At 41.3% G+C, this 25921-nt stretch overlaps 1 long non-coding RNA gene across 1 annotated transcript in view; it reads left to right on the top strand.

Moving 5' to 3' along the window:
- Nucleotides 1-1106: 1106 nt before the first annotated feature.
- Nucleotides 1107-25921, top strand: part of LOC128642910 (uncharacterized) — a 27587-nt gene continuing 2772 nt past the window's right edge. Inside the window, exons 1-2 of the long non-coding RNA XR_008399731.1 lie at nucleotides 1107-1160; nucleotides 8955-9095. This is a non-coding gene — a long non-coding RNA (uncharacterized LOC128642910). The remainder of the gene's footprint in view (nucleotides 1161-8954; nucleotides 9096-25921) is intronic.

Here is a 25921-nt window from a genome sequence, read left to right as displayed (position 1 = left end):
CATTGTGATAGGTGAGTTATTGTAGCCTTTTCTATTAGCTGGTTTTGAATATAAAAACTTTAAGAAAAGCCATGCAAGGCGCTATTTACAGAGTTCTAATAGTTTCTAAAGGGGCATTCATTTCTAAATGTTGTTAATCTATTTCAAGATGATTGCAATTAAATGGGTGATATTATTAATGCAAACCATTTCAGTAGCACCTTCAGTGCAAGATAACAGCCTAACTCATGGTACTACTAATTTCCTCTCTGTTGGAGCTCAGCTGAGGAAATAAATAATCCAGAGAGAATAAATTACAAACTGTCTGGGCAGTGCAAAAAAAATGTATACAAATATTTTAAAATTAAACAACATAGATCCAGAAGTTGCTTGTCTCAAGGGATATATACACACTGAGTTCTCTGTTTTGGAAGATAATGATTAGTTCCCATCTTTTGGATAGGCATACGTCATTGTACCAAGCATTTTTATGTGAGCTTTGAACAGTTTATATACCCAGAGCAGCACACTGAAAAAACCCTCAAATTAAAATGAAACCTTTTCTAATCCTCCTGATTCTGATGATAGATAGGCTTAAATAGTAAACCTTCATTATAAAGGATGATTTACCTAGTGCAATGCACAGGGCTTATTACTAATGTAGATATAATTAATTACTGTAAAAAGCAGTTCTGCCATTATTGAAACATATTCTAGACTTCAGAGTTAGCATCAATTACATATTATCATTTCATGTATGCCTTCTGTATATACCCTGTGCAGTATATATAAATGCTTATATTCATTATACATGATTGAATAACTACCAATGTATAAAATAAAAACCACAGAACTGTAATTTTTAATATCTCTGGGTACACAATAATAATCACAAAACATAGTGGAAGAAGAGGTTTATTTGCAAAGATTATTTCCTCTCATTGGGTCTAATCCACATGTCTTTTTAAGAGGGTTTATGTGACCTTCAAGCAAAGCCAGATTTGGCAGAATAATGAGATACTAGACGACATGAGAGTGCAGCTTGCTGTCTGCAGATCTGTGATACTTTTTTTTTTACCCCCCAGGCAAAAAGGGTGTGAAAAAGTATATCCACATGGGATCCCCTATGTCATTCTATGTGTTCGTGCTTTCCGTTTGTGCAGCTCTGATCTTCAGAATAGGTAAGTAATAAAATCATATGATATTATTCATTAGTTAGTGCTGGATAATGTCATTGGTATTTTGCACCGTAATATGTGTGGGACATTAGAATAACAATAAACATACACTCATTTAGCAATAAAAGTACAAGCTGAAGCAGATCTGAAGCAGTGTTACCGTCTTATATAAAGGTGATAAGTTTATTATTAAAGAAAAACAAAGCAGAAAGGGACTGGAAATAGAAAACACATACTGCATACATATATATATTTGTGGGTTATATTACTTTTTATTTTTGTGCACTGCTAAACTATTTGAAAAACAGCCATTTTAAAAATATAATAGAACAATACATTTTTGGTTTTAACCCCTTGGCTGTCACATTGCTTCTTTTTCTAGCCAAGGACTTGAAAATAATATTTTATTTTGCTTTCTATTTTAGTGTGAATTATGTTGGTTTGCTCCTATTCAACAGTATACAAAAATAAAAAAGTAATATACCACTAAAACTTCTATCATAACTGTGCTTAATGTCACAGGGCTGCGTAATATGTTAGCGCTTTATAAAAAAAACTGTAATAATAACAATATTTTATTGGGAGAAAATCTTTTCTTTTACTGATTTAGATTAAGTCCATTTATAAAGTGGGTTAACTCAATTAGTGGGTTCTCTTCATATCTATTTTTAATTAAATATGTCATATGCACCTAGGGCCATCATGTATTATATATGTATTGTGGTTTCTTGCAAGGCACTTTTATAGTTAGTTAGAAAAATGCTACGGTAGTTAAAGAAAATAGAACTGTTTTCAGAGCAGGAATAAAGTGAAAGCTAAGAGTAGGATTTGCTTTTTGTGTGTGTGTAATTCACAAGTCTAGGGGCACTATTTGTTTAGCTTTATTCTTTAGTAGATACTTAGGGGCCGAAATATCAAGCTCCGAATGGATTGATGCCCCTGTTTCTGCGCGAGCCTTCAGGCTCGCCGGAAACAGCAGTTATGAAGCAGCAGTCTAAAGAAGCAGTGATCTAAAGACTGCTGCTCCATAACTTGTGCACCTGCTCTGAGGCTGTGGGCATGTTTAGACAATTAAAAAAAAACACATAAAGCTTTTCCACGATATTAAAATAGCACAGTAGGTTCAATTGTGTTAAGCCCTTGACTTTCAGAGGTTTGCAGATCTCTCTAGTATTGTGAAATTCCGCCTCTAATTTATCCTAGCACCTGGCAGCCAGACTTTAACCCTATACCTAACCATAACCCCTGAACCTTACCTTATGCCTCTTGCATAGATTTTATGTCTTTTGCATAGTTAACTCAGTGTAATGATGTGCGCTGTTACAGAAATATATATAAATATCTCTATTTTTGAGTATTTCAGCTTAGTTCATAATAGATCAAAAAAACAAATTACGGTAGAACTGCCTGCAGTGCCAGTCATGTATATATTTTTATTTTAATATATTAGGATATTTGTGTAATTATCAGTGGCTCAAGTTTTTCTTTTTAAACAATCAAGACCACATCTATGAGTATGCTTTTTTTTTTTACCTAACTTAAAGGGATACTAACCCTATTTTTTTTCTTTAATGATTCAGATGGAGCATGCAATTTCCATCTAAAAGGGAGGAGAGTCCACGGCTTCATTCATTACTGTTGGGAATTAAGAACCTGGCCACCAGGAGGAAGCAAAGGCACCCCAGCCAAATGCTTAAATACCTCTCCCACTTACCTCATCCCCTGTCATTCTTTGCCTTTCGTCACAGGAGGACGGTAGAGAAGTGCCAAAGATTGGAGTAGTCTCTTATGGAGGGTAGTACTCTTCGCATTGGGACTGGAGTTTTAAGTAGTCCTGTCATCCTTTCAGTGAGAGCCTGGGTGAAAGTTAGAGTCCGGAGATGCAGGGAGAGTCTTTCTACAAAACCATTCCGACTCATATTAACAGCTCCACAAGCAATCAGTGTTGACGAGTTTTGCTGCCTGCTTTTTACACTCAAGTCCATGTCAGGAGCGAGGCTACTAACCTATCACACTTGAAGGGCCATGTTCCTGTTCCATGGCGTAGATTCTGGTAAGATCGTTTCATTTTTTTATTACATAATGATAACACGGAAGACAAGGTCACAGTATGATGCCTTTTATCTTTAAAGAATCATTATTAATATTCCTAAAAAGGGAATTATTGAACAGGGGGGGTTTATACATGATATTGTTTATTGTGTCATTGCTGCATTATGTGCGAGATGAGGCTCTGGCAATGTGTGGAACTTTCAGGTGACTTATGGGAGTATTGCGCAGCCTTTTCTTGGCACGTTTTCTCCTTAGGCAGGGGCGGTCCTGCCGGGCATTCTATGTGACCGGGTGTGGCTATCTCTCTCTTCCTCTGCAGGAGACGAAACGGTTTCTGTAGTCCGGGTCATAGGAGGTGGTGAGTGAGTGGTGGTGGAATCTGATGCGTTAGAGGGCTCGCCCTCTTTAACAAGGTCTCATTCCTGTGTTTATTGTGAGGAGGTTCTTGTAGATCAGCCTGCTCAACTATGTTCAACTAAGTTATGACATCTAAGAGTAAACGGATGTCTCGTACTACTGAGTCGTCCACCTCTGAGGGGTCCCCATCCCGTGAGGTGCGTTCCCTGCATCCATTTCCAATTGCACATGTGGCGCCCCAGGGTCCAACCATTACTCCTGCGGGAGAGATTCATTGGCCGTCAGATTTTGCAGATCAACTGCAAATGGCGGTATCGAAAGTGATCCATACCTTACCACATTCTGCTAAGCGCAAACATAGGGCGTATCATGGCGGCCCGGCCCAGGGGTTGTCTATGCCTGTGGAAATATCTGAGGCGTTATACGATGATGAGGCCCACTCCGACTCTTTGAAGGATGCCCCTTCTGGGTCGGAGTCCTTGTCATCTAAGTCTCCGGCTGCGGAGGAGCCTGACTTCAGGTTTAGGATGGAAAATTTGCGCTTTTTGCTGAAACAAGTGCTTGCTACTCTGGAAGTTCCGGAACCGAAACTTCCAGACAGGGTGGTGCCTCAGGCCTTCCCGGTTCCTGTTAAGATGGCAAATATTATTAAGATTGAATGGGAGCGATCAGGGCCTTCTTTTTCCCCTTCTTCTTCCTTTAAGAAACTGTTCCCCGTTCCGGACTCTCAGCTTGAGCTATGGGGTACTGTCCCTAAGGTGGATGGTGCTATCTCCACGCTCGCGAAGTGGACAACTATTCCCCTTGAGGATAGTTTGTCGTTCAAAGAACCCATGGGTAAAAAGTTGGAAAACATGTTAACGAAAATGTTTCAACTCACAGGGTTTGTTTTTCAGCCGACAGCGGCTGTAGCCACGGTTGCCGGAGCTGCGACATATTGGTGTGAATCCCTGTGTGAAATGGTCGAGGGGGAGACTTCCATTGACGAGATACAGGATAAGATTAAGGTGCTGAATATCGCCAATTCTTTCATATGTAATGCCAATATGCAAATTATTCGCCTGAACGCTAAGGTGTCAGGTTTTTCCATTTTAACTTGCAGGGCTCTGTGGCTAAAGTCTTGGTCTGCGGACATGTCCTCTAAGTCTAGGCTGTTGTCCCTGCCTTTTCAAGGAAAGATTCTGTTCAGTCCAGGATTGGATTCAATCATATCCACGGTTACGGGAGGCAAGGGAGCTTTCCTACCGCAGGATAAGAAGGCTAAGCCTAAAGGATCTACTTTTCGCCCTTTCGTGTGGACAAGGCCCAGCGTCAGCAGCCTGCCACGAAAGAGGACCAGTCCAAGGGAACTTAGAAACCGGCTTATTCTTGGAACAAGTCTAAGCAGAGCAAGAAGCCCGCCGAGACACAATCGACATGAAGGGGTGGCCCCCGACCGGTCTCCAGACCAAGTAGGGGGCAGATAATCTCTCTTCTCAGAAACCTGCTTGCAGGACATTCAGGATCCTTGGGTTCTGGACGTTGTCGCCCAGGGTTACAGGATAGGGTTTAGATCCCATCCGCCCAGGAGCAGATTCCTCCTATCAAACCTGTCTTTAAGACCGGAAAAGAGAGAAGCCTTTCTAGAATGTGTGAGGGATCTCTCCTCTCTAGGTGTTATTGTACCAGTACCCCAAGCAGAAAGGGGTCTAGGGTACTATTCAAATCTTTTTGTGGTTCCAAAGAAGGAGGGCACGTTCTGCCCTATTCTGGACCTAAAGTGTTTAAACAAGTTTCTGACTGTTCCATTGTTCAAAATGGAAACAATCAGATCTATTCTGCCCCTAGTTCAAGAGGGACAGTTCATGACAACTATAGACTTGAAGGACGCTTACCTTCATGTGCCAATTCACAGGGACAACTTCCAGTTCCTGAGATTTGCGTTTCTGGACCAACACTTCCAGTTTGTGGCCTTTCCCTTTGGTCTGGCGATGGCCCCGAGAATCTTCATGAAGGTTCTTGTCCATGAAAATTTTTCTCACAGAACATCGACGCAGGAAGATTGCGTCCTCTTTTCTTGCCCTTCAGTCCTCCTCAAGCCCCTTAGTGGCTCAGTCTATGGAGGTGATCGGACTCATGGTTTCCAGCATAGACGTCATTCCATTCACCAGGTTCCATCTCAGACCTCTTCAATTGTGCATGTTGAGACAGTGGAATGGCAGATCTATCATAGCAGATATTCATAGATGCTCAGACTCCTATCTCCCTCTCTTGGTGGATCTGTCCGGAGCAACTGTCCATGGGGACATCGTTCTTGAGACCATCCTGGGAGATTGTGACCACAGATGCGAGTCTGCCAGGATGGGGAGCTGTTTGGGGTGCCAGGATGGCACAAGGAAAATGCGAGAAGTCTCTCCTTCTGATAAATATTCTGGAACTCCAAGCAATCTACAATGCTCTGAAGGCATGGCCTCCTCTGGGGTCGTTCAGCTTCATCAGATTCCAGACCGTCAACATTACCTCGGTGGCTTACATCAACCAGCAAGGGGGGACGAGGAGCTCCCTAGCTATGAGGGAGGTGTCTCAGATCTTGTAGTGGGCAGAGTCCCACAGCTGCTCACTCTCAGCGATTCACATTCCAGGTGTGGACAACTGGGAATCAGACTTTCTCAGCAGGGAATAATTCCATCCGGGGGAATGGTCTTCACCCTGAAGTGTTTGCTGAGATTTGTCTCAGGTGGGGAACGCCGGAGATAGATCTCATGGTATCCAGACTCAATTGCAAGCTACCCCGATTCAGGTCGAGGTCCAGGGATCCCCAGGCAGAGCTAGTAGATGCCTTAGCGATGCCTTGGGGGTTCAGCCTAGCTTACATTTTTCCACTGTTACCACTTCTACCTCGTGTAGTGGCACGCATCAAACAGGAGCGAGCTTCGGCCATTCTGATTGCTCCATCGTGGCCGTGGAGAAGCATGGTTATCCTTGACATAAGTTGAAGGTATCCAGGATTCTGTCCTTTCTCCAAGACGGTTTGGAGAAGGGTCTTGTAGCTAGTTCCTTAAAGGGACAGATTTCGGCATTATCAGTCTTATTGCATAGGAGACTCACTGGGCTCCTTGACATCCAATCTTTTGTTCAGGCTCTGTCTAGAATATGGCCTGTCTTTAGACAGTCTGCTCCCCCATAGAGTATCTGAACTGGCTGCTTTGCAATGTGAGCCTCCTTATCTGTTTTTTCATGCAGATAAGGCTGTGCTTCAAACTGGTTTGGGGTTCTTCCCAACGTGGTGTCTAACCATTACATCAATCAGGAAATAGTGGTTCCTTCTTTGTGTCCTAACCCTTCTTCTTCTAAGGAGAGGTTACTTCATATTCTGGATGTGGTTTGTGCCCTGAAGTTCTATCTTCGGGCTACGAATGATTTCAGACAGTCTACATCTCTTTTTGTGGTGTATTCAGGGAAGTGCAATGGGCAGAGAGCCTTTTCTGCTTCTTTATCCTCTTGGTTGAGGAGCTTAATTCGCTTGGCCTATGAGACAGCGGGACATAAGTCTCCTCAGAGGATCACGGCTCATTCAGCTAGAGCTGTGGCTTTGTCTTGGGCCTTCAAGAATGAGGCCTCTATGGAGCAAATTTGTAAGGCGGCTACCTGGTCCTCCTTACACACTTTTACAAAGTTTTACAAATTTGATGTTTTTGCTTCTGCGGAAGCTGTGTTTGGGAGAAAGGTTTTGCAGGCTGTGGTGCCCTCAGATTAGGGTACGCCTTTTCCCTCCCGGTTTCATTCAGTGTCCTCTAGAGCTTAGGTATATGTTCCCAACAGTAATGAATGAAGCCATGGACTCTCTTCCCCTTTAGATGGAAAACACAAATTATGCTTACCTGACAATTTAATTTCCATCGAGGGGAGGAGAGTCCACGGCTCCCGCCCGTATCTCTGATGGGCGGACCTAAATTTAATTTATCTTCTGGCACCATTTATACCCTGATATTTCTCTTACTGTTCCTAGTTCCCTCGGCAGAATGACTGGGGGGTGAGGAAAGTGGGGGAGGTATTCAAGCCTTTGGCTGGGGTGTCTTTGCCTCCTCCTGCTGGCCAGGTTCTTCATTCCCAACAGTAATGATTGAAGCCGTTGACTCTCCTCCCCTCGATGGAAATGAAATTATGAGGTAAGCATAATTTATGTTTTTAAGCAACTTTCTAATTTGCTCCTATTATCAATTTTTCTTCATTCTCTTGCTTTTTTTGTTTAAAAAGCAGAAATGTAAAGCTTAGGAGCCAGTGTTCTAAAATTTTCCTCGACCTCATAAGAATGCTGAATAGTGTCATTTCTGGTGACTCAGCTGTTTGACCGCAAATTCCTTTAGTACGCATGTGCTTCATCGCTTCACCACATTCCAATCGCCGCAGTTCAACATTCTTATGGTGCAGAGAACAAATCTTCCCAAAAATGTAATCACTGTGCATGCGCTCCCCCACAGAACCTAATCTTTAACTATACATATTTACGGTTCCCCCATCTTCACTATTTTAATTTTTCCTCTGGCTGGGGGGTTCAAAGGGGGCGCTCCGCTGATCCTCTGGCATTCCTGCTTTTTAAATAAAGATAGCAATAGAACAAAGAAAAATTGATAATAGGAATAAATTAGAAAGTTAAAATGATATGCTCTATATTGGTCAAGTTTCCTTGTGGTTACTGGGGAAAGTTGTTTTTAATGTCTTACAGGTACCCACTATGAGAGCAGTGTGTTCCTATACATCATTTTTATATTTCTCCTCTAGCATCAGGACTCCAGTGGCTGGGGGGTTCAAAGAGGGCGCTCCGCTGATCCTCTGGCATCCACCCCAAGTGAACCTTGGGGAGTAAGGTTTACAAATGGTTGTTTTTTCCCCCCTTGAACCCCACAGGCAGAGGTAAAAAAGATAGTGAAGATGGGTGAATTACAGTGCACCGCATATATATATATATATATGTTTGATGTGGTGACTCAATGAAACGCATGTGCTCTGAGGAGATTTGTAGTCAGACAGCTGTGCAGTATCACCAGAAGTGACGCAGCATTGTTATGGGTTGAGGAACATTTTAGAACACCAGTCCATTTTTGGTTTAGGACCTGGGTTGCACTTGCTTATTGGTGGCTAAATGTAGCCACCAATAAGCAAGAGCTATCCAGGATGCTGAACTTTAAATGGGCTGGCTCCTAAGCTTTACATTCCTGCTTTTTAAATAAAGATAGCAATAGAACAAAGAAAAATTGATAATAGGAATAAATTAGAAAGTTAAAATGATATGCTCTATATTGGTCAAGTTTCCTTGTGGTTACTGGGGAAAGTTGTTTTTAATGTCTTACAGGTACCCACTATGAGAGCAGTGTGTTCCTATACATCATTTTTATATTTCTCCTCTAGCATCAGGACTCCAGTGTTACAGCTGCAATATTATCGCTGGAGCAAAATATATTGACAAGGGGTGTACAAACCCTGAAGTCGTCACATGTTCCCAATCACACAAGGGGTTCAAACAGCGGTTCTGCATAAAAACTGAGAGCGGTAAGTGTAGTCAAGACATTGATCAGCTAGGACAATTGTTTTTTTGTTTTTTTTTTAAAGATTTTATGTTGAATTTAAAAGGACATTAGACTCAATTTTTTTTTTTTTTTTTTATCACTCATGTCACAGAGCAGTATGTGAATATACAGAAATAGTTTTTTTCCCTTGAAAAAATGTGAAGTGAAAGCTGTAAATATTAATTAGAACTAATACAGCAATAACATTTCCTCTAATACTCATTGGTTGATAAGTACTTCCTACAAATGCTTATTGTCTGAAAGCTAATGCTTAATGGTTAATTGATACTTCCTGTTTATACTCATGTTTTAAACATGCCCTTTCAAATCAGAAATAGAAAGTTCATGAGAATAGTGTTCCTTTAAAGGAACTGAATGTGTTTTCCATGACTTGTTATACCAGCTTCAGTATATAAAATGTATGAGAAATTGCTCATTTATGTTTCTTTTTGCAAAAAAATAGTGATATTTGCTCTTTGAAACCACAGCCCATCAAAATAAGCTTGGCTTGCTGACAGATCAGATCTCGTTATCTTATCACTCAAATGCTTCCATTTCTTATCGTTGTCTCTGTATAATACTTAGAAAGAACAATTGAAATTTAAAATTTTAGAGCTTTATCTCTTCTAGTTCCCACTGTGAGTGTAATTTCTTCTGCTGGCTGTGTTTACATAGTCTCTCTATAGCCTATACATAGGTATAGAAACTTTCAGTATAGGTAGGGATACTACAGGCTAAATAAGCTATTTGAATTTTCAATATTAAGGCTATTGATCTATTTGTAAACAATTGAATACACTCCAGCAGGTAAAACTGAACATTTGAACAAATTAAAGGAGGGAAAGTTTTTGGGTAAACTGTCCCTTTAAGTCAAATCCACTGTGTATATCATAAAAAAGAAATCTGAGACTACATCTGCAAAGCCCAACTACCGGCCCTGCATGTAAATTTAGTCCTACTGACCTAGCAAAGGAAATCAACACATAGTTAAACAACCACAGTGAACTGCTGGTCCCAAGCAGGCATGGTGGGTGATTGGCGGGGGTCGTACAATTGTCACTGCTGCCATGTTTGCTTGATATCAGTTCTATGTGGCTTCTGATCGGTACTTTATTTATGTATTTAACCTCTCTGCAGGGGTATAAACACACAGACTTGTATGGTTGGTAGAGTTGAAATAACGTACTAACGAATTAGAGTAGGATATTTCTCCAACATAGGTGTGTCCGGTCCACGGCGTCATCCTTACTTGTGGGATATTCTCTTCCCCAACAGGAAATGGCAAAGAGCCCAGCAAAGCTGGTCACATGATCCCTCCTAGGCTCCGCCTACCCCAGTCATTCTCTTTGCCGTTGTACAGGCAACATCTCCACGGAGATGGCTTAGAGTTTTTTAGTGTTTAACTGTAGTTTTTATTATTCAATCAAGAGTTTGTTATTTTAAAATAGTGCTGGTATGTACTATTTACTCAGAAACAGAAAAGAGATGAAGATTTCTGTTTGTATGAGGAAAATGATTTTAGCACCGTAACTAAAATCCATGGCTGTTCCACACAGGACTGTTGAGAGCAATTAACTTCAGTTGGGGGAACAGTGTGCAGTCTCTTGCTGCTTGAGGTATGACACATTCTAACAAGACGATGTAATGCTGGAAGCTGTCATTTTTCCCTATGGGATCCGGTAAGCCATGTTTATTACGATGGTAAATAAGGGCTTCACAAGGGCTTATTAAGATTGTAGACTTTTCTGGGCTAAATCGATTCAGTTTTAAAACATATTTAGCTTTGAGGAATCATTTTATCTGGGTTTATTGATATTATAATATCGGCAGGCACTGTATTAGACACCTTATTTCTCTGGGGCTTTCCCAAAGCATAAGCAGAGTCTCATTTTCGCGCCGGTGTGGCGCACTTGTTTTTGAGAGGCATGGCATGCAGTCGCATGTGAGAGGAGCTCTGATACTTAGAAAAGACTTTCTGAAGGCGTCATTTGGTATCGTATTCCCCTTTGGGCTTGGTTGGGTCTCAGCAAAGCAGATACCAGGGACTGTAAAGGGGTTAAAGTGTTTAAAACGGCTCCGGTTCCGTTATTTTAAGGGTTAAAGCTTCCAAATTTGGTGTGCAATACTTTTAAGGCTTTAAGACACTGTGGTGAAAAATTTGGTGAATTTTGTACAATTCCTTCATGTTTTTTCGCAATTGCAGTAATAAAGTGTGTTCAGTTTAAAATTTAAAGTGACAGTAACGGTTTTATTTTAAAACGTTTTTTGTACTTTATTATCAAGTTTATGCCTGTTTAACATGTCTGAACTACCAGATAGACTGTGTTCTGAATGTGGGGAAGCCAGAATTCCTGTTCATTTAAATAAATGTGATTTATGTGATAATGACAATGATGCCCAAGATGATTCCTCAAGTGAGGGGAGTAAGCATGGTACTGCATCATTCCCTCCTTCGTCTACACGAGTCTTGCCCACTCAGGAGGCCCCTAGTACATCTAGCGCGCCAATACTGCTTACTATGCAACAATTAACGGCTGTAATGGATAATTCTGTCAAAAACATTTTAGCCAAAATGAACCCTTGTCAGCGTAAGCGTGGCTGCTCTGTTTTAGTTACTGAAGAGCATGACGACGCTGATATTAATATCTCTGAAGGGCCCCTAACCCAATCTGAGGGGGCCAGGGAGGTTTTGTCTGAGGGAGAAATTACTGATTCAGGGAACATTTCTCAACAGGCTGAACCTGATGTAATTGCATTTAAATTTAAGTTGGAACATCTCCGCATTCTGCTTAAGGAGGTATTATCCACTCTGGATGATTGTGAAAAGTTGGTCATCCCAGAGAAACTATGTAAAATGGACAAGTTCCTAGAGGTGCCGGAGCTCCCAGAAGCTTTTCCTATACCCAAGCGGGTGGCGGACATTGTTAATAAAGAATGGGAAAGGCCCGGTATTCCTTTCGTCCCTCCCCCCATATTTAAAAAATTGTTTCCTATGGTCGACCCCAGAAAGGACTTATGGCAGGCAGTCCCCAAGGTCGAGGGAGCGGTTTCTACTTTAAACAAACGCACCACTATACCCATAGAGGATAGTTGTGCTTTCAAAGATCCTATGGATAAAAAATTAGAAGGTTTGCTTAAAAAGATGTTTGTTCAGCAGGGTTACCTTCTACAAACCAATTTCATGCATTGTCCCTGTCACTACAGCCGCATGTTTCTGGTTGATGAACTGATAAAGGCGCTCGATAGTGATTCTCCTCCTTATGAGGAGATTATGGACAGAATCAATGCTCTCAAATTGGCTAATTCTTTCACCCTAGACGCCACTTTGCAATTGGCTAGGTTAGCGGCTAAGAATTCTGGGTTTGCTATTGTGGCGCGCAGAGCGCTTTGGTTGAAATCTTGGTCGGCTGACGCGTCTTCCAAGAACAAGCTACTAAACATTCCTTTCAAGGGGAAAACGCTGTTTGGCCCTGACTTGAAAGAGATTATCTCGGATATCACTGGGGGTAAGGGCCACGCCCTTCCTCAGGATCGCCTTTCAAGGCGAAAAATAGACCCAATTTTCGTCCCTTTCGTAAAAACGGACCAGCCCAAAGTGCTACGTCCTCTAAGCAAGAGGGTAATACTTCTCAAGCCAAGCCAGCTTGGAGACCAATGCAAGGCTGGAACAAGGGAAAGCAGGCCAAGAAGCCTGCCACTGCTACCAAGACAGCATGAAATATTGGCCCCCGATCCGGGACCGGATCTGGTGGGGGGCAGACTCTCTCTCTTCGCTCAGGCTTGGGCAAGAGATGTTCTGGATCCTTGGGCGCTAGAAATAGTCTCCCAGGGTTATCTTCTGGAATTCAAGGGACTTCCCCCAAGGGGGAGGTTCCACAGGTCTCAGTTGTCTTCAGACCACATAAAAAGACAGGCGTTCTTACATTGTGTAGAAGACCTGTTAAAAATGGGAGTGATTCATCCTGTTCCACTAAGAGAACAAGGGATGGGGTTCTACTCCAATCTGTTCATAGTTCCCAAAAAAGAGGGAACGTTCAGACCAATCTTAGATCTCAAGATCTTAAACAAGTTTCTCAAGGTTCCATCTTTCAAGATGGAAACCATTCGAACTATTCTTCCTTCCATCCAGGAGGGTCAATTCATGACCACGGTGGATTTAAAGGATGCGTATCTACATATTCCTATCCACAAGGAACATCATCGGTTCCTAAGGTTTGCATTCCTGGACAAACATTACCAGTTCGTGGCGCTTCCTTTCGGATTAGCCACTGCCCCAAGGATTTTCACAAAGGTACTAGGCTCCCTTCTAGCGGTGCTAAGACCAAGGGGCATTGCAGTAGTACCTTACCTGGACGACATTCTGATTCAAGCGTCGTCCCTTCCTCAAGCAAAGGCTCACACGGACATTGTCCTGGCCTTTCTCAGATCTCACGGCTGGAAAGTGAACGTGGAAAAGAGTTCTCTATCCCCGTCAACAAGGGTTCCCTTCTTGGGAACAATTATAGACTCTTTAGAAATGAGGATCTTTCTAACAGAGGCCAGAAAAACAAAACTTCTAGACTCTTGTCGGATACTTCATTCCGTTCCTCTTCCTTCCATAGCTCAGTGCATGGAAGTGATCGGGTTGATGGTAGCGGCGATGGACATAGTTCCTTTTGCGCGCATTCATCTAAGACCATTACAACTGTGCATGCTCAGGTCAGTGGAATGGGGACTATACAGACTTGTCTCCGAAGATACAAGTAAATCAGAGGACCAGAGACTCACTCCGTTGGTGGCTGTCCCTGGACAATCTGTCTCAAGGGATGACGTTCCGCAGACCAGAGTGGGTCATTGTCACGACCGACGCCAGTCTGATGGGCTGGGGCGCGGTCTGGGGATCCCTGAAAGCTCAGGGTCTTTGGTCTCGGGAAGAATCTCTTCTACCGATAAATATTCTGGAACTGAGAGCGATATTCAATGCTCTCAAGGCCTGGCCTCGGCTAGCGAGGACCAAGTTCATACGGTTTCAATCAGACAACATGACAACTGTTGCGTACATCAACCATCAGGGGGGAACAAGGAGTTCCCTAGCGATGGAAGAAGTGACCAAAATCATTCTATGGGCGGAGTCTCACTCCTGCCACCTGTCTGCTATCCACATCCCAGGAGTGGAAAATTGGGAAGCGGATTTTCTGAGTCGTCAGACATTGCATCCGGGGGAGTGGGAACTCCATCCGGAAATCTTTGCCCAAGTCACTCACCTGTGGGGCATTCCAGACATGGATCTGATGGCCTCTCGTCAGAACTTCAAAGTTCCTTGCTACGGGGCCAGATCCAGGGATCCCAAGGCGGCTCTAGTGGATGCACTAGTAGCACCTTGGACCTTCAAACTAGCTTATGTGTTCCCGCCATTTCCTCTCATCCCCAGGCTGGTAGCCAGGATCAATCAGGAGAGGGCGTCGGTGATCTTGATAGCTCCTGCGTGGCCACGCAGGGACTTGGTATGCAGATCTGGTGAATATGTCATCGGCTCCACCTTGGAAGCTACCTTTGAGACGAGACCTTCTTGTTCAGGGTCCGTTCGAACATCCGAATCTGGTTTCACTCCAGCTGACTGCTTGGAGATTGAACGCTTGATTTTATCGAAGCGAGGATTCTCAGATTCTGTTATCGATACTCTTGTTCAGGCCAGAAAGCCTGTAACTAGAAAGATTTACCACAAAATTTGGAAAAAATATATCTGTTGGTGTGAATCTAAAGGATTCCCTTGGGACAAGGTTAAGATTCCTAGGATTCTATCCTTCCTTCAAGAAGGATTGGAAAAAGGATTATCTGCTAGTTCCCTGAAGGGACAGATTTCTGCCTTGTCGGTATTACTTCACAAAAAGCTGGCAGCTGTGCCAGATGTTCAAGCCTTTGTTCAGGCTCTGGTTAGAATCAAGCCTGTTTACAAACCTTTGACTCCTCCTTGGAGTCTCAATTTAGTTCTTTCAGTTCTTCAGGGGGTTCCGTTTGAACCCTTACATTCCGGTGATATTAAGTTATTATCTTGGAAAGTTTTGTTTTTAGTTGCGATTTCTTCTGCTAGAAGAGTCTCAGAATTATCTGCTCTGCAGTGTTCTCCTCCTTATCTGGTGTTCCATGCAGATAAGGTGGTTTTACGTACTAAACCTGGTTTTCTTCCAAAAGTTGTTTCTAACAAAAACATTAACCAGGAGATTATCGTACCTTCTCTGTGTCCAAAACCAGTTTCAAAGAAGGAACGTTTGTTGCACAATTTGGATGTTGTTCGCGCTCTAAAATTCTATTTAGATGCTACAAAGGATTTTAGACAAACATCTTCCTTGTTTGTTGTTTTATTCAGGTAAAAGGAGAGGTCAAAAAGCAACTTCTACCTCTCTCTCTTTTTGGATTAAAAGCATCATCAGATTGGCTTACGAGACTGCCGGACGGCAGCCTCCCGAAAGAATCACAGCTCATTCCACTAGGGCTGTGGCTTCCACATGGGCCTTCAAGAACGAGGCTTCTGTTGATCAGATATGTAAGGCAGCGACTTGGTCTTCACTGCACACTTTTACCAAATTTTACAAGTTTGATACTTTTGCTTCTTCTGAGGCTATTTTTGGGAGAAAGGTTTTGCAAGCCGTGGTGCCTTCCATTTAGGTGACCTGATTTGCTCCCTCCCTTCATCCGTGTCCTAAAGCTTTGGTATTGGTTCCCACAAGTAAGGATGACGCCGTGGACCGGACACACCTATGTTGGAGAAAACAGAATTTATGTTTACCTGATAAATTTCTTTCTCCAACGGTGTGTCCGGTCCACGGCCCGCCCTGGTTTTTTAATCAGGTCTGATAATTTATTTTCTTTAACTACAGTCACCACGGTACCATATGGTTTCTCCTATGCAAATATTCCTCCTTAACGTCGGTCGAATGACTGGGGTAGGCGGAGCCTAGGAGGGATCATGTGACCAGCTTTGCTGGGCTCTTTGCCATTTCCTGTTGGGGAAGAGAATATCCCACAAGTAAGGATGACGCCGTGGACCGGACACACCGTTGGAGAAAGAAAATTTATCAGGTAAACATAAATTCTGTTTTTTTTTGCACAGCATCAAATTTGCAAAATGCTTAGTAGACTACAATTGATTCACTTAACTTAGACTAAATGTAACCGTCCTCCAGATGTTACTGTACCCACGACTTTCTCTCGAGCACTAACATTTTACTTTCACCTTGTAATATCGAAGTAAAAACAGAAGCACTATGGATTGTGCTTTAGAGATGTTAGCGCACCATAGAGCTACCATTTCTTTCATGTAATTAGCAAGAGTCCATGAGCTAGTGACGTATGGGATATACATTCCTACCAGGAGGGGCAAAGTTTCCCAAACCTCAAAATGCCTATAAATACACCCCCTCACCACACCCACAAATCAGTTTTACAAACTTTGCCTCCCATGGAGGTGGTGAAGTAAGTTTGTGCTAGATTCTACGTTGATATGCGCTTCGCAGCAGGCTGGAGCCCGGTTTTCCTCTCAGTGTGCAGTGAATGTCAGAGGGATGTGAAGAGAGTATGCCTATTTGAATTCAATGGTCTCCTTCTACGGGATCTATTTCATAGGTTCTCTGATTATAGGTCGTAGAGATTAATCTCTTACCTCCCTTTTCAGATCGACGATATACTCTTATATACCATTACCTCTACTGATTCTCGTTTCAGTACTGGTTTGGCTTTCTACTACATGTAGATGAGTGTCCTGGGGTAAGTAAGTCTTATTTTTTGTGACACTCTAAGCTATGGTTGGGCACTTTTATATAAAGTTCTAAATATATGTGTTTAAACATTTATTTGCCTTGATTCAGGATGATCAACATTCCTTATTTCAGACAGTCAGTTTCATTATTGGGATAATGCATATGAATAAATCATTTTTTTCTTACCTTGACTTAAATTGACTTTTTTCCCTGTGGGCTGTTAGGCCTCGCGGGGGCTGAAAATGCTTCATTTTATTGCGTCATTCTTGGCGCAGACTTTTTTGGCGCAAAAAATGTCTTTGTCATTTCCGGCGTCATACTTGTCGCCGAAGTTGTTCGTGTTTGCGTCATTTTTTTGACGTTTTGCGCCAAAAATGTCGGTGTCACCAGATGTAGCGTCATTCTTGGCACCAAAAGCATTTAGGCCCAATAATGTGGCGTCTTTTGGCGCTAAAAAATGTGGGCGTCATTATTGTCTCCACCTTTTTCACATTATTTAAATCTCATTATTTCATTTGCTTCTGGTTACTAGAGGCTTGTTCATTGGCATTTTTTCCCATTCCTGAAACTGTCATTTAAGAAATTTGATAGATTTTGCTTTATATGTTGTTTTTTCTCTTACATATTGCAAGATGTCTCAGATTGACCCTGGTTCAGAAGCTACTTCTGCAAAAACGCTGCCTGATGCTGGTTCTGCCAAAGTTAAGTGTATTTGCTGTAAACTTGTGGTAACTGTTCCTCCGGCTGTAGTTTGTGATGAATGTCATGATAAGCTTGCTAATGCAGATAGTATTTCCATTAGTAATATTCCATTACCTGTTGCTGTTCCATCAACATCTAATACTCAGGATGTTCCTGTTAATATAAGAGATTTTGTTTCTAAATCTATTAGGAAGGCTATGTCTGTTATTCCTCCTTCCAGTAAACGTAAAAGGTCTTTTAAAACTTCACATTTTTCAGATGAATTTTTAAATGAACATCATCATTCTGATTTGTCTGTTTCTGATAATGATTTTTCTGGTTCAGAGGATTCTGTCTCAGATATTGACACTGATAAATCTTCATATTTATTTAAAATGGAATTTATTCGTTCTTTACTTAAAGAAGTTTTAATCGCATTAGAGATGGAGGAATCTAATCCTCTTGATACTAAATCTACTAAGCGTTTAAATTCGTTTTTTAAACCTCCTATAGTTATTCTGGAAGTTTTTTCTGTTCCTGATGCTATTTCTGAAGTAATTTCTAGGGAATGGAATAATCTGGGTAATTCATTTACTCCTTCTAAAAGGTTTAAGAAATTGTATCCTGTGCCATCTGACAGATTAGAGTTTTGGGACAAAATCCCTAAAGTTGATGGGGCTATCTCTACTCTCGCTAAACGTACTACTATTCCTACGGCAGATAGTACTCTCCTTTAAGGATCCTTTAGATAGGAAGATTGAATCCTTTCTAAGGAAAGCTTATTTATGTTCAGGTAATCTTCTTAGGCCTGCTATTTCTTTGGCTGATGTTGCGGCAGCTTCCACTTTTTGGTTGGAGGCTTTGGCACAACAAGTGTCAGATCATAATACTCAGCATTGTTTAAACTTCTTCAACATGCTAATAACTTTATTTGTGATGCCATCTTTGATATCATTAGAGTTGATGTCAGGTATATGTCTAGCTATTTTAGCTAGAAGAGCTTTATGGCTTAAAACTTGGAATGCAGATATGTCTTCAAAGTCAACTTTGCTTTCCCTTTCTTTCCAAGGTAATAAATTGTTTGGTTCCCAGTTGGATTCTATTATTTCAACTGTTACTGGCTGCTAATCGTTTTCGTTCCTTTCGTCAGAATAAGGAACAGAAACCTGATCCTTCCCCCTAAAGGAACGGTTTCTGTTTGGAAACCATCTCCAGTCTGGAATAAGTCCAAGCCTTTCAGAAAGCCAAAGCCAGCTCCCAAGTCCACATGAAGGTGTGGCCCTCATTCCAGCTCAGCTGGTAGGGGGCAGATTACGATTTTTCAAAGAAATTTGGATCAATTCGATTCACAATCTTTGGATTCAGAACATTGTTTCACAAGGGTACAGAATAGGCTTCAAGGTAAGGCCTCCTGCAAGAAGATTTTTTCTTTCTCGCATTCCAATAAACCCAGTGAAGGCTCAAGCATTTCTGAAATGTGTTTCAGATCTAGAGTTGGCTGGAGTAATTGTGCCAGTTCCAGTTCTGGAACAGGGTCTGGGGTTTTACTCAAATCTATTCATTGCATCAAAGAAGGAGAATTCCTTCAGACCAGTTCTGGATTTGAAAATATTGAATCGTTATGTAAGGATACCAACATTCAAAATGGTAACTATAAGGACTATTCTGCCTTTTGTTCAGCAAGGGCATTATATGTCCACAATAGATTTACAGGATGTATATCTGCATATTCCGATTCATCCAGATCACTTTCAGTTTCTGAGATTCTCTTATCTAGACAAGCATTACCAGTTTGTGGCTCTGCCGTTCGGCCTAGCAACAGCTCCAAAGATTTTTTCAAAGGTTCTCGGTGCCCTTCTATCTGTAATCAGAGAACAGGGTATTGTGGTATTTCCTTATTGTGGACGATATCTTGGTACTTGCTCAGTCTTCACATTTAGCAGAATTACATACGAATCGACTTGTGTTGTTTCTTCAAGATTATGGTTGGAGGATCAATTTACCAAAGAGTTCATTGATTCCTCAGACAAGGGTAAACCTTTTTAGGTTTCCAAATAGATTCAGTATCCATGACTTGTCTCTGACGGACAAGAGACGTCTGAGATTGGTTTCAGCTTGTCGAAACCTTCAGTCACAATCATTCCCTTCGGTAGCCTTATGCATGGAAATTCTAGGTTCTTATGACTGCTGCATCGGACGCGATCCCCTTTGCTCGTTTTCACATGCGACCTCTTCAGCTTTGTATGCTGAACCAGTGGTGCCGGGATTATACAAAGATATCACAGTTAATATCTTTAAAATCCGATTGTACAACACTCTCTGACGTGGTGGACAAATCACCATCGTTTAGTTCAAGGGGCTTCTTTTGTTCTTCCAACCTGGACTGTGATCTCAAAAGATGCGAGTCTGACAGGTTGGGAGCTGTATGGGGGTCTCTGACAGCGCAGGGGGTTTGGGAATCTCAGGAGGCGAGATTACCAATCAACATTTTGGAACTCTGTGCGATTTTCAGAGCTCTTCAGTCGTGGCCTCTTCTGAAAGAGAGAATCGTTCATTTGTTTTCAGACGGACAAATGTCACAACCGTGGCATATGTCAATCATCAAGGGGGACTCACAGTCCTCTGGCTATGAAAGAAGTATCTTGGATACTTGTATGGGCGGAATCCAGCTCCTGTCTAATTTCTGCGGTTCACATCCAGGTATAGACAATTGGGGAAGCGGATTATCTCAGTCGCCAGACGTTACATCCCGTGCGAATGGTCTCTTCACCCAGAGGTTTTTCTTCAGATTGTTCAAATCTGGGGACTTCCAGAAATAGATCTGATTGGCCTCTCATCTAAACAAGAAACTTCCCAGGTATCTATCCAGATCCAGGGATCCTCAGGCGGAGGCAGTGGATGCATTGTCACTTCCGTTGAAGATCATCCTGCCTATATCTTTCCGCCCTCTAGTTCTTCTTCCAAGAGTGATTTCCAAGATTCTAAAAGAGCGTTTGTTTGTTCTGCTGGTGGCTCCAGCATGGCCTCACAGGTTTTGGTATGCGGATCTTGTTCGGATGGCTATTTGCCAACCTTGGACTCTTCCGTTAAGACCAGACCTTCTTTCTCAAGGTCCTTTTTTCCATCAGGATCTCAAATCATTAAATTTGAAGGTATGGAGATTGAACGCTTGATTCTCAGTCATAGAGGTTTCTCTGACTCTGTAATTAATACTATGTTACAGGCTCGTAAATCTGTTGTCTAGGAAGATATATTATGAGTCTGGAAGACTTATATTCTCTTGGTGTTCTTCTCATCAAATTTTCTGGCATTCTTTTAGAATTCCTAGAATTTTACAGTTTCTTCAGGATGGTCTGATAAAGGTTTGTCTGCAAGTTCCTTGAAAGGACAATTTTCTGCTCTTTCTGTGCTGTTTCACAGAAAGATTGCTAATTCATCCTGATATTCATTGTTTTGTACAGGCTTTGGTTCGTATAAAACCTGTCATTAAGTCAATCTCTCCTCCTCTGGAGTTTGAATTTTGGTTCTGGGGGCTTTACAAGTTCCCTCCGTTTGAACCTATGCATTCTCTGGATATTTAAATTACTTTCTTGGAAAGTGTTGTTCCTTTTGGCCATCTCTTCTGCTAGAAGAGTTTCTGAGTTATCTGCTCTTTCTTGTGAATCTCCTTTTCTGATTTTTCATCAGGATAAGGCGGTATTGTGGACTTCATTTACATTTTTACCTAAAGTTGTGAATTCTAACAGCATTAGTAGAGAAATACTGGTTCCTTCATTGTGTCCTAATCCTAAGAATTCTAAGGAAAGATGTTACATTCTTTGGACTGTGGTGAGAGCTATGAAATATTATGTTGAAGCTACTCTAAGATTTCCGAAAGACTTGTAGTCTATTTGTTAATCTTTTCTTGGTTCCAGGAAAGGTCAGAAGGCCTCTGCCATTTCTTTGGCGTCTTGGTTAAAGTCTTTGATTCATCATGCTTATGTCGAGTCGGGTAAAAACTCCGCATCAAAGGATTACAGCTCATTCTACTAGGTCAGTTTCTACTTCCTGGGCGTTTAGGAATGAGGCTTCGGATGATCAGATTTGCAAAGCAGCAACTTGGTCTTCTTTGCATACTTTTACTAAATTCTACCATTTTGATGTGTTTTCTTCTTCTGAAGCAGGTTTTTGGTAGAAAAGTACTTCAGGCAGCTGTTTCAGTTTGAATCTTCTGCTTATAATTTCAGTTTTTTTCATTATAAGATTTAAACTTTATTTTGGGGTGTGGATTATTTTTTGAGGAATTGGCTGTCTTTATTTTATCCCTCCCTCTCTAGTGACTCTTGCGTGGAAGTTCCACATCTTGGGTATTTATTATCCCATACGCCACCCCACTTCTTGGCTATTCGTTAAACTGATTTGTGCTGGGCTGGTGTGAGTGGTGTATTTATAGGCATTTGAGGTTTGGGAAACTTTGCCCCTCCTGGTAGGAATGTATATCCCATACGTCACTAGCTCATGGACTCTTGCTAATATGAAAAAAATGAATTTATCAGGTAAGTTCTTACATAAATTATGTTTTTTATGCTCCCACTTGTAATCTAGGCTATAGAAGGAAGCACATAACATAGTACTATTATATCTCAAATGGAGGTCATAATAAAAGGTACTTCTTGATGGTATTTGTTTTGTTTTCCAGTGAAGACATTGGAAGGATACCCCTTAAGCATCAAGTCCTTGGGGCATATGTATCAAGCACCGAGGGGCATATGTATCAAGCTCTTGTGAGCTGCTGGTGCAATGCTGAATACGGCGAGCATATTGGTCGCCGTATTCAGCGAGGTCTGGCGGACCTGATCCGCAGTGTCGGATCAAGGTCATCCAGACCTTGATAACTTGGGGCCATAATGTATGTTGTGCTTATGGGGCTATTTACCAAGTGTCTGTCCAACAAGATCCGCTCAGCGTATCATGTCAGACAGACATTGCTGAATGTCGACAGAATATACTGTCAGTTTTTAATATTACCACAAGCAGTTCTGGTGAACTGCCTTGTGCAATGTCGCCCCTAACAGGGGGTGTCAATCAACTTGATCGTATATGATCAGGGGATGATGCCCGCAGCCTCAGAGGCAGCGGAACGAGTTAAGGAGCAGTGGTCCTTAAGACCGCTGCTTTCTTAACTGCTGTTTCTGGCGAGCCTGAAGGCTCACGCAGAAGAAACAGGGGCATCACGGGGCCATTCGGAGCTTGATAAATCGGCCCCCCTGTATGTGAATATTTGATTCAAATAATGCTTTATTTGTTCAATTTAAATATGGGTGAAAACTGGTTAAAAATTTAATGCAGTGAATAGCAAACCATTACTGAAAATTTAATCATTGTCGGGACTTTGGCTTTAATAAATGTGCAAAATTTACTGATACCTCTTAAATATGAGAGAATAAATGTATACAGCCAGTAAAGACTTCTGATAATTTGAATATTATCTCTTTACTTCATAGAGATTAGGTTATTCTGCCTTTCATTAAATGTGCGGCAATAACTAGTAGTAGTCAAAGACAGAAGATATAAGTATAGCTTCGGTTTATGAGCAATTCAGACCCAATAGTACTAAAATGTACCACTTGTAATTAATAAAATAGCGGAATGCTTGCTTTTATGTTTGCCTATATTGGTTAAAATACTAAAGGGCATATGCAGTATCAGCATTTTTATGCCTGTTTTAGAGGCAATCCTGTCCCTTTAAATAGATGCGGTCCTGTTCTCTTTAAATTACAGACAACTTAACCCCTTGGTGCTAACGACGGCTCTGAGCGTCACAGAGTTTCCCACTCAGGTGCTAAACAAACAGCTCAGAGCTGTCGCTAGCACTCCCCTACCTTGAGGGAGATCTGGGGGCTCCCCACCCCGCTCCTACCCGACAATCGGGCCTACATAGTGACAGGCATCGGCGGGTCTTCACGTTATGCACGGTGACGTCACATGCAATGATGTGATGATGTCACCGCACAACTTTATTTAAAATTTCACAATGTTAAGTATAGGAGCCAGGGGGCGTGCTGCTTAGAAGCCCTGTATTCAGGCATCTAAGTAGCTACAGACCCCCAAAAGACCCACCGTTGGAAGGTAATCGTCTAACCTTTCCAACAGTGTAAGTAAAAAAAAAAACTTTAAAACAGCTTAGCACCAGGTGGGAAAGTGTTTAGCACTCAAAGAGGGACACTGAATCCTAATTCTTTCTTTACGGGATTCAGGTAGAGCATGAATTTTAAGCAACTTTCTAACTTACTCCTATTATCAAATTTTCTTCATTCTCTTGGTATCTTTATTTGAAAAGCAAGAATGTAAGTTTAGAAGCCGTACCATTTTTGAGTGAACAACCTGAGTTGTTCATGCTGATTGGTGGATAAATTCACCCCACCAATAAACAAATGCTGTACAGGTCTGAACTAAAATTGGCTGGCTCCTTAGCTTAGATGCCTTCTTTTTCAAATAAAGAAAGCAAGAGAACAAAGAAATTTTTTATAATAGGAGTAAATTAGAAAGTTGCTTAAAATTGCTGCTCTTTCTGTATCACGATAGAAAAAATTTAGGTTCAGGTCCCTTTAACTTTACCAGTATTACCCACTGCATAATTATATATACAAAACACTTTCGGCTAGATTACGAGTTTGGAGTTTAGGCTTAAAAAGCAGTGTTGGGCTGCTTTTTAACGCCTTGCTGGTATTATGATCTTGCAGGTACAGGTGTTACCGCTCCTTTTTTGGCAGACTTGGAAATACCGCAAATCCACTTAACTCAATTGCGTAATCTATATTTTCAATGGGACTTGCATAGCGCCGGTTATTACGAGTCTGACAAAACGTGAGCGGTACACCCTCTCCTGTCAAGACTGGTACCGCATTTAAAGTCAGTAGTTAAGAGTTTTACACTACAACGCCGTAGCATAAAACTCTTAACTAAAGTGCTAAAAAGTACACTAACACCCATAAACTACCTATTAACCCCTAAACCGAAGCCCTCCCACATCGCAAACACTCAAATAAAATTTTCAACCCCTAATCTGCCGAACCGGACATTGCCGTCACTATAATAAATATATTAACCCCCAAACCGCTGCACTCCCGCATCACAAACACTAGTTAAATATTATTAACCCCAATCTGCTGTCCCTAACATCGCCGACACCTACCTACATTTATTAACCCCTAATCTGCCGCCCACAACGTCACCGCCACTATATTAAAGTTATTAACCCCTAAATCTAAGTCTAACCCTAACACCCCCTAACTTAAATATAATTTAAATAAATCTAAATAAAATTACTATTATTACATAAATAATTCCTATTTAAAACTAAATACCTATAAAATAAACCCTAAGCTAGCTACAATATAACTAATAGTTACATTGTAGCTATCTTAGGGTTTATTTTTATTTTACAGGCAAGTTTGTATTTATTTTAACTAGGTAGAATAGTTATGTTATTAACTATTTAATAACTACCTAGTTAAAATAAATACAAAAGTACCTGTAAAATAAAACCTAAACTAAGTTACAATTACACCTAACACTACACAATAATTAAATTAATTCCATAAATTAAATACAATTAAATACAAATAAATACAATTATCTAAAGTACAAAAAAAACCCAAAACACTAAATTACAGAAAATAATAAACAAATTACAATATTTTTAAACTAATTACACCTAATCTAATCCCCCTAACAAAAAAAGCCCCCCCCCCAAATAAAAAAGCCCTACCCTACACTAAATTACAAATAGCCCTTAAAAGGGTCTTTTGCGGGGCATTGCCCCAAAGTAATCAGCATCCTCTTCCATCAAAGTCTTCTTACTAAATGACGGTTCCTTTAAGTGACGTCATCCAAGATGGCGTCCCTTCAATTCCGATTGGCTGATAGAATTCTATCAGCCAATCAGAATTAAGGTAGAAAAAATCCTATTGGCTGATGCCCGTAATACTAGCGCTGTCTGTAAGTGAGCAGTGAGCATAAACTGCTCGTTAGCACCGCATAGCCTCTAACGCCAAACTCGTAATCTAGCCGTTTGATTTTAGTGAGACACCATAGAATGTTGTAACAGTTAAAAGAAACATTGTATAAAGAGCCAAACAGCTACTTGCATATCATCTGATACTTTCTCCAACATAGGTGTGTCCGGTCCACGGCGTCATCCTTACTTGTGGGATATTCTCTTCCCCAACAGGAAATGGCAAAGAGTCCCAGCAAAGCTGGTCACATGATCCCTCCTAGGCTCCGCCCACCCCAGTCATTCTCTTTGCCGTTGCACAGGCAACATCTCCACGGAGATGGTTAAGAGTTTTTTGGTGTTTAAATGTAGTTTTTATTCTTCAATCAAGTGTTTGTTATTTCTTCTGTTAAGTGT

Source organism: Bombina bombina, chromosome 12 (genome assembly GCF_027579735.1).
Source record: "Bombina bombina isolate aBomBom1 chromosome 12, aBomBom1.pri, whole genome shotgun sequence".
Classification (NCBI taxonomy): Eukaryota; Metazoa; Chordata; class Amphibia; order Anura; family Bombinatoridae; genus Bombina; species Bombina bombina.
Note: the sequence above shows the minus strand (reverse complement) of the source record. Positions and strands in the feature narration are given on the sequence as shown.